The sequence below is a fragment of the Ailuropoda melanoleuca genome, chromosome 3 (assembly GCF_002007445.2).
Source record: "Ailuropoda melanoleuca isolate Jingjing chromosome 3, ASM200744v2, whole genome shotgun sequence".
Taxonomy (NCBI): Eukaryota; Metazoa; Chordata; class Mammalia; order Carnivora; family Ursidae; genus Ailuropoda; species Ailuropoda melanoleuca.
Genome location: NC_048220.1, coordinates 38,713,344 through 38,723,235, shown reverse-complemented (window position 1 = coordinate 38,723,235; position 9,892 = coordinate 38,713,344). Strand labels below are relative to the sequence as shown.

The 9,892-nt window shown below is 47.1% G+C and overlaps 1 pseudogene; it reads right to left on the bottom strand.

The window, feature by feature from the left end:
- Positions 1-1,210: 1,210 nt before the first annotated feature.
- On the bottom strand, positions 1,211-7,288 carry LOC117801372 (annotated as a pseudogene).
- Positions 7,289-9,892: the final 2,604 nt, after the last annotated feature.

Below are 9,892 nucleotides of genomic sequence, written 5' to 3'. Positions count from 1 at the left end.
TGTATCTTAGAAGGTTAGGTTCATTTCTCAGTAGTAAAGAGCAAGAGGTTTACGAAGTATTTTTTATAAAATGAGGCCGTTGGATCTGATTCAGTTGAGAATCATCAGCAAAGATAGAAGCACGTAGCAGGAGAAGCCAGTGGACATTGCTTCCAGAAGGTTGAAAAAGTGGCTGAGATATGTGTGAGTAGAAGTAGGGAGGACATGGAGTTGAGGGAGTTATCCTGTGCCTTATCCTTTGTCAAGTTGGAAGTTAGGATGGGTTTAGAGTGAAGGGGAATGAACTTAATAAAAGTGACATAAAAGAGAGAGGGAAGTCTAAGAGTCTCTTGGGGAAAATGGTGCAGCAGATCATGGAAACACTGCCAGGCAGTGTCGAAAGCCCGGATGTGGTTGGAAACCATGGATTTGTCCAGAGCCTCCATCTGCAGCGTGGTGTGACCTTTGCCAGAGGAGCTCAGCAAGAGTTCTTCTCTGTGGGAGCAGAGAAGGAGCAACGCTGAATTAATCCTGGATTGGATTTTCCCAAGCAGGAATGACAGAAGAATAAAAGGTCAAAGATATTACGTGTATTAACCAGCAGACCGAGTGGTGTAGCAGTGAACCATGGTTAGAGCCAAAAGCGACAGCTAAGAAACTCTTATGACCTAAAGGCCCCTGGTCAACACCAGGTCAGCACCAGCAGTGGCACGTCCTTCCTCTTTCTATTCCAGAAGTGAGATCAGCTTTATTCCCTACTTGGTTTGTTACTTGGGGGAGCTCTTTTAAAATATTTTTCTCTGTTTGGCCAAATGAAATTTTTGGCACTGGTTTTCGTGGGCTGCCATTCTCCCAGGCTGCCATAAAGAGAAAATCCAGCGTTGACAACATCCGTGGCCTCCTATTGTAAACGGTGGTGGGCTTTGCTAAGCCAAAGGCAAGTGTTAACCAGTCCGGAGGGAGAATAGCCCTTTGGTGAGAAGATCAGTAAAAACTAAGCTGCAAATAAGAGGTATAGCTAATGGAAATCTCTTCGTTTGAAAAGTTCTGTAAATTCCCACATGTACTCTGAAGAGTTGGACTCTAGAAAAATCAAGAGTGACCTTACAAGTTTCTAATTTAAATTTTCATCCAAATTTCCATTTCCAAATGTTGAAATCTTATTTTTTCTCAGAGCCCCACATCTCTTTTATTGGGGGACGGGTGCCCTGGGGGTGGGCCCAGGGCCTTTTCACTGAACCGTTTGTTCATGGGAGCTGCTCCCAGAGTCCCATCATACCAGGGAGCGCAGGCAGGCCGGAGCAGGGCTCCATGCACAGGGCCTGGAAACGTCATCTGCCTGAAAGGCCAGCGCTACAGTGACTGGGGTCTGCGGCCGCCCAGTCTCACTGGTGAAACCACACTCTTCCAGTGCCGTGGCGCCATCCAGAAGCTGGTCATCCTTGTAGAGCAGCTGCGTATCGGGGCACACCGCTTGAGGGGGCCCTCGACCATGCGCTTCGGCTCCAGCACCACGCTCCACGACTTGGCCTCTGTGATGATGATGGTCTTGTATCACCAGATCGTGAGGAACGCATCCTGGGGGGCGGTGGGCCAGTGGGAGGGGAGAGCCCTAGACCCCACCTTGCAGGGCCTGCCACCCCGCCTGCCCCTCTATACCTTCCATCACCACCGCCCGCCCCTCAGCCCAGCCTCCAAATGTTGAAGTCTTAAGTGTTAGCCTCTAGCTGCATAATCCAAATCCCAGCCTGTTCCTCTCTGCTCCTTAACTGCAGAGGAAACAAAAAAGAGTACAGGAAAGGAAGAGGGTCGCCATCTGATGGCTGAATTTAGGTTTGGGGACTAAAATAATGAGGGGAGAGTTGGCTTACCAGTAGAGTTACTGGAAGCTGAGGACACTTAGCAGTTGGCAGGCAGCTCAGTGACATTGGGAATGTCAGGGGCTCTGGGGTGGGGTGGGGGTGCACAAACTTGTGGGAATTGATAGGGGATGCAGACCGATGTGGAAACTGATACTAAATGGCTACAGGGTCTCAGTGAATAAGGTGCTAGGGATTCCTGCCTTGAAGGATCGTGACTAAAACCAACATGAATTAATGTCAAGAGTGTATCACAAAGTGGGAAAAGGGTTTGAAGAGGAAATTCACAGAAGGAAAAACCCAAATGGCTAACAAGTGTATGAACAGTTACATAAACACTAATAATCCTAGAACTGCAAATAAAAATGAGTCGCTTGAGACTGGCAAAAATGAGACCTTGAAATAAAGCATTGGCAAGGACCTGGAGGGGCGGGAGCCCTCAGACGTTGCTAATGGGCACGCAGACTGGTAAAGTGGTTCAGGAAAGTGATTTGGCAGAACTTAATGGAACAAACATGAGACTGCTCTGTGACCAGGGATTGTTCTGTCGACATACACCCAAGAGAAAGCCCTTTTTAAGTTTCATTAGGGACATCACCACGGAGATCGTCATGCTGTTGTTCTTGATAGGGAGAAGTTGGAAACCTTCTAGGTGTCTGTCACTAGGGGAGTGTGTGGCAAAATGGTAGAGGCACATTGGTCTGCTCTTCAGTGCTTTAGAAGCAGGAACTAGATGTGCTCAGGGTAGAAGGATAGATTTTTTAAAAACAGTGCTGAGTGAAAAAACCAAAGCCAAAGGAAGAGAACAATACATTCACAATGTGAAACACACACAGCCACGGTAAATGGCCCCAAATACTTCGCAAAGATGCTGTATTCATTTAGGAAATTAGATCAGTGGCCATAGCAGAAGTACTCCAAATGATCACAGATTGATCTAGATAGAATTTTTTCTCCTGTAAAAACTCAGGTGGGCATCCCCCAGTGGCTCGTGGCTTAAAATCACTGAGGACCCACCTGCTTCTATCCTTCTGCTTTCCCACCACAACTCATGGCTGTTAGGTCAGGGTTCTGTGGGGCTGCTGGATCTCCTACCACATCCTAACAGTCAGGGCCGTGGGAAGGAAGAAGAGGAATGAGAAGTAGCGTTTCTGCCTATAGGGCAACCTAGAAGTTGGCACATCACTTTTGCCTGTGTCCCATTGCCGAAATTAGGTGGTGGTATCAGCCTAACAGTCTGCTATAAGTTCTGTTAGTGTGTAAGCGGGACAAGAAGCAGTGTCTGCCACAAACAAGTATGTAAGTAATGCAAATCAGGCACATTGCGCGGGGGCCTGAGGAGGAAGGAGTGGCGATCAGGAGGAAAGAGGAAGGACATTTATATGAAACAAGAAAGACCCCTTGTGTGGGTTCATGATGACGGTGTATCATAAACTGAGACCTATGACTAAGGCATTCCTCTGCACCTGAGGTTCATTAGGAGAAAAAAAAAAAAAAGAGACAAGGAATGGAAATGAAAGGGATGGGAAGGAAGAGAGGAAGAACAGGAAAGAAAGAAGGGATGGCAGAGGTTCCAGTAACGTGGAATGTTCTCGGGGGAGCGGTGTGGGGGACTCATCACTTGTGTGGGTGAGTTGCAGCTATTCCAGGACTGGAGGGCACTTTTGCTAATAGTCTCATGAAACCACCAAAGAGAAGCAGCGTTGGTCTCTAATGTCCTAGGTCAGCTTGTCTCCGTTTCCCTGCTGCTCCCTGAGAAATTCCAATGGCTTGAGTGCACCGAGAGGCAGTTACATGGAAGGTCCGGGGTGGGGGAAGTTTTCCAAGGCTGAGAATTCTGTGGGTCAGTGAGCTGTCCATTGTCGTTTGCAAACCCCAGCAAAAACAGAGAGATGGGCAGTGGGGCCGAACTCTGATGCTGTCGTGCTCTGGGGAGGAAGGAAAGAGGAGGAAGAAGCAGGCTCACCAGGCTGCAGACTGTTTGGTGGGAAAACACTGACTTGGGTTGAGAGATGAGCAAATCTCATTTGGCTTTTGCCCAGGAGAAGAGGCCTCAGTGCTTATTCTGTACTTAACTCAGAAGTGGCTGTAGTGAACATCTGTATGTACCATGGATGTCAGTTATTTTGTATTTAGATGACTCCTGTCAGTATCTTGGTAGAATAGAAAGAGTATGAACAGCTTAGAAACAATACAGATACAATACAGTCACATTCTTGCTTTAATACTTGTAGATCAATAGTCTTGGGCTGTCACTTAGCCTTTTAAAGCCTCCCCACACACACTTTCCTCACTGGTACAAGGAACCTAACGGTAGTCCCCTAGCCGGGCTAGTTAGGCTACTGTGGGTAATGTCCATAAAGTGTCCGCAATGCCTGGCTTACAGAGGTGTCTGACAATTATTAACATTATCCACTAACTATTGGAATAGGTCTTTTCCCATATAAATGTTTAGTTGGTCACTTGGTTAACTCTACAGTTCACCATATTTCTTTGCTAATAAGTGTGTGTGCATGTATGGAGAGGGAGGGACAGCATTACCATCGCATCTTCCATGTGCATATAAACTGCACATCTTTAATTTTGTAAATCCTTTTGAACCTGCAAATCCGTCCTTTTTGTCCATTGTTGAAACAGTTGGTTCTGGAAAACATGACAACATAAGCCACAAAGAGCAAGCGGGGGAGGGGGGTGGCAGGGACACACGAAGGCAGGTGACGTGGTGAGAAGGCTTTGTTTTGATCAGGTACTCGGGCAGCCCTCCAGTCTTCCATTCTGCCGTCATGAAAGAAATGCCACTAAGAGCCTTTGAAACTGCTGCCGGAAAAAAAACCGTCAGTGGAACACAATCTTGAACTTGGAGGAATCTTCAGTGTCCAAGAGAACAGTCCTGCTGTTTTCTGGGAACACACACCAAAGTAGAACACGGGGCAACATGCCAGTTTATCCAGGATGAAGCTCTGTACTCAGGGAGAGCCGAAGCGAGGCTGCACCGAGCTCAAGGACCACAGTAATCACCACTGAGCTCAGATTCCACACATTCTGATAGGGAAACCAGTAGTTTTCAGTGAATGACTTTCAGCATATACTTCCATCCCAAATTGAAAGAAATCTAATAATAGCAAGGAGACTTCTCCACTCGCTGGTATTACCGGGAGATAATTACCCCCCTGGAGGATTAAAGGTATCATCTTCATTTCTTGCTTTTGTCTTTGAATTGCCACCATTGCTCTGTCGGTGGCTCTAAGCCCTGACCATAGCAAGGAAGAATATATTTATTGTAAAATCATGCATATTTTTAATGGGTCTCCTTAACACAAACTTATTTCTTAAGGATAGGATAATACTCCTAGAAATTCGGGAACCCATTTGCAACCTTTAAACTGAACCTCATTTCAGCCCAGTACGTTTTGAAGAAATGACACACACTCCTAGAAGAGGAGATACATAATGATCATTTCTTCATAAAAAGAATATAGATTAATGGTATAAAAATGTTCTTGCTCACTTCTAGGAAAAGTCTGTAGATGAGTTTGTACGTTGTACGCAAGGAAAACTGTATAGATCATTTCTTTTTGCCTTGGTATTCAATCATAACATTTCCTTTTATGCAGATACTTGTAACATCTACTCTTTCGTCTCTTTTTATATAATCTCTTTTTGTTCTTTAATTCTTAATTCTCCTGTTTTATAGAATATTTTATTTTATGAGCTGCCTGGGATATTCCTGGAAATCTAGGTGTTTTAAAATCAGTTGAATAAACCCTTTCTTCCCTGGGTGAAATGAGGTCTATTCCCTTAATATACCATAACCACATGCAGACATTTGCCACAATCTTTAGAAACTTTCTTGTTTTCCTTATGTTCAAGTTGCTTCTTTCTCTGAAAGCTACCCTGTCCCCTTATCCTTCACCATCCTGTTCTGGCTCACGTAGTGGCTTTATCGTGCCTAGATTACACAGTCTGTGCCCTGCCACCCTCTCCAGCCAAATTTCCCTCCCATTTAATCCCCAAAGTGATGCCAGATCAACTTTCTTTATAGACAGCTCAAGGCCTCCTAGGTCACTCTCTGCCGTGGCTGAAAGCTAAGGTTATGTTCATTCAGTCCCAGACTCTAATCAGAGGTGAGTGGCTAAAAGCCCAAGGCTGGTGTGGTCAGCCTCCCAGGCCGTTAGGCCCAGCCAGGTGACTATAGGGTGTTTTCTTCTGGGGAGTTTTGGACTTTCCTTATTGAGACCAAGTAGACATGACTGAGCTTTTATTCCCTAGGATTGTTGTCTTATCTGCCTAGTATCAATCATAGGACAAAGGCTCCAGGAGTTAGCATGTTTATTATTGGACGTGGTAACAACCATTGATGCTTTGGTCCGTTTGATATGAGAAAGGGATTACAGATCCACCCAAGGACCATGGAAGAGAAGCATTTTCAGATAGAAAACAACAAAAATAGTTTGCTGTACTACATGCTCTTTACCTGGTGTGCTTGACAGGACGTTCGCTTGGGATCTCCATTAGCTAACCTCTGCACGCTGGCCAGCTCAGGATGACGCTTACCAAGCCAATGTTGTGTGGTCTGCTCGTTTTCTAGGGCTGCTGTAACCGAGTACCAAAGCTGGGTGGCTTCCAACAACATAGATTTATTTTCTCAGAGTTCTTGAAGTCTGGAAGTCTGAACTCGGGGTGTCAGCTGGTCCATGCTCTCTCTGAGGCTCTGGAAAATCATGGCTTGCATCTTCCTAGCTCCTGGCAGTTTGCAGCCATCCGTGGCATTCACTGCTTGCAGATACATCCCTCCACAGTGTGCCTCTGCCCAGCCCGGAGCCATCCTCTCCCTTGTGTCTCTGTATCTCCACATGGCCTTCTCTTCTCTTAGAGGCACACCAGTCACATTAGATTGAGAGCCTGCCCTACTCCAGTACGACTCCATCTTGACTAATTACATCTGTAAAGACCTATTTCCAAATATAAGGTCAGATTCTGAGGTATTGGGGTTAGGACTTCAGCATATGTTTTTGGAAGTACATGATTCAACCCATAACATCGGGGATAAATGTAGGTTCATGTCTCCCAAGTGCCCTTAGATACTCTGGGCAGGAGGAACTGCTTTAATGGCGATGACAGTGTTGGGTGGCATCAGGGTGTTGGAGAGAGCACGTGTCCTCACCTCTCCGGGACTCAGATATCACCCTTTGCTCCCTGCCGTGTTCGTCTGCCAGCTGGCCCGTGCCATAGCCAGTGTCCTGACAAAGTTTCTGTCTGTGTTTGTAGAGTGAGCAGTCAGCTGCCACTGTGCCATGAAAATGCTTGCAGATCTGCCAGGAACAAGAATGACAGGCATTTTCCACAGAAGTTTCTCTTCCTCGGTCAAGCCAGGAACTGTTTCTAAAAGCACCGTAGAGGCACCGAATTCCTGAGTGATCCGTCTCTTTGTAGGGAGCCAGATTTGCCATCAGGGGCCAACTTCCTCTACCCAAGTTTCCAGGGCCCGTCCCTCCCAGGCTGAGTCTAGAAGAGCACTTGGCTGGAGGCTGGCTTCAAGTGAGAAGCAGGCAGCGCGCTTCTGCCTGCAGATCCTACCACAGGGTCATCCATGGGACGTTGGTGGTGTTGGGAGAAAGTAGAGGGAACTGAGCAGGGCTCAGGTTTGCCCTTGACTCCCTAAAGAGGAGCAAGTGGGCGGAGAGAGTGGACAGGCCCAGAGTGCTGGCAGCCGGCAGCAGTTGGACTTCTGCCCAGCCTCCCAGCTGCCACTGCTCCACTCCCTGGTGGCAGCTGCCTGGGTCCTCCTTTAGTGCAGCAAGGGCATGCAGAAGGCCAAAAACGGGGAGCTGGGGCTAGCCTAGGGCACAACTGAGGAGATGCAGTGTGTCAGGGGTGCCTTACCACACACCCTCCCTCTAGCACCCTCGTGGCCTTCGCATGCCTCGCTCAGCCCATCTCAGCAAGACCTTGCCCTTACTTGGCTGGCTCTCGCCATCTGTGCTACGACGCGGATAGACACTAAGTAAATCTGGGCTCCGCCCTTAACATTTATCTTGAAACAAAAGTTCAGCAAGAAAGTCTTGTAAAAACTCTGGCTCTCCTGAAATCTTGAATCAGGTGGCAAAGATGGGTAGCAGAAACAGCAACAAAATGTCTAAAAACGAATCTTAAGGATTCTCTCCCTGGCTGATGCCCCCATGCTCTCTTTTCTCCTCTCCCCCTTCTCCAGCTTTTAAATCCAGTGTTTTTGCAGATCTACGCTATCATATGACAAGTAGTCTTTTTTACTCTGCCTTATCATAATTATGCTTCTGGACCCTATACTTTTTATTATCAAAACAAAGGCAGCAGAGCAGTGTGAACGGAGGTCTTCTTGTAGAGGGCTTGTAGGGGAAATATTTATGGAATGATTTGGGTCCATACTGCACTCCCAAAGAATCCTGAAAATCTTTCATTCCTCAATATGTTGGAAAGTGAATCTCTCATACGGGAATTCCAGGCACTGTAATAGGTTGGGGGAGGGACAGTGGGGTTGGCAGGGTGAGGAGCTGGAGCAAGTGGAGAGTTGGGTGAGTGAATTATCCATCCCTTCCCAGCATAGCGGTAGTGCCTGATGATGGCTCTGCCCTTCATCGACGTTTCTGGTTGAGGACCCTCACTCCCTGCTCTCCCACACCCTGTGCCCAGGGTGACTTAAAGCACCCAGCTTCAGGCTGAGTTTCATGCCTCCAGAGTTCCAAACTGGTTCTAATTATAGTAGGAGATACGAAGCTACTAGTCTAGATTGCAATCATCATCATCTCCCCAAAATGTCCTAGTTTACTTGTATCTAATTTCATCTGCAGGCAATACAAATACATCACTGAAGAGTTAATGCTTTTAGCTTCTTGTTGAAGCCCAAAGGAGGTAAATCCCCGAAAGTGAATTTTTTCTTCCATTCTTTTTTTTTTTTTTAAGATTTTATTTATTTATTTGACAGAGAGACAGCCAGCGAGAGAGGGAACACAAGCAGGGAGAGTGGGAGAGGAAGAAGCAGGCTCCCAGCAGAGGAGCCTGATGTGGGGCTCGATCCCATAACGCCAGAATCACGCCCTGAGCCGAAGGCAGACGCTTAACGACTGCGCCACCCAGGTGCCCCTTTTCTTCCATTCTTACTTAGAAGCCAGCTCTACCTCAGAGTTCAAGACTGTTCCACTCCTACACATTCTGCCATGAGTTTGTAAATCTTCAAGTTGTTCAAAAGACACAGCCTCTTTGGTTCTACTGTACTGCTTTGAGATGGAGTGAGCTGGTGCTGGGGGTGGGGTGTGATGAGTGGGTGGGGGGACAGAAGAGAGGATGGTAGTCATGAGTACACAGTGTTCCCAGCCCCAGAATTCACCTCTGCATTGTGAGGTTCTGAGACAAAACTGAAATCATTCATACCTGAGAAACTGAGACTTCCCTGGAAACGTTCAGAGTTCTCAGTTGATTAGCAGGGTTGGGAAGCTCGGCCCTCCGGTAGGGGAGACATGGTATATATTTCAGGACAAAGAATGCAGTTTGCTCTTGGTGGTTCTTCCTACTTGTAGTAGTTATTTTTATTTTGTGCACTTTTCCTTTCATCTTACTTCGTTGTAGTTGGTAAAGCCTGTTGCTCCCCTTTCAGTGACCAGATATCTAAGGGGAACATTATCCTAAATGATTGACTGGTACTAGCATCCGGAACTTCTTGTCTCCTTCATTTATCTAAGACAGGCTTTCCTGAAAGAAGGTGTTGATGAGGTGAACTGGCCAGTGACTAGTTCAAGGACCTTTTATACCGCAATGGGCTGGTGAGCAAGGGAAGGGCAGGTGAGCAAGTGAAAGGCCAGATGGGTGGTCCCTGGAGTAGGGAAGTAGTGATGGCTCCTGATCTCCTGCTGCTGGAACCGCAGCCAAGGTCACCGCTCTTCCAGACGCACAGCCAAAGCTACCCTTGCTCTCCTGCCTGGCTTCCAGGTGGTCCATGCCGTGGACCCACCCACACTATCACTTTGCTCAGAGTAGTGTGGCTGGACCCCCATCCTTCAGTCTGATTAGTGCAGATGTAA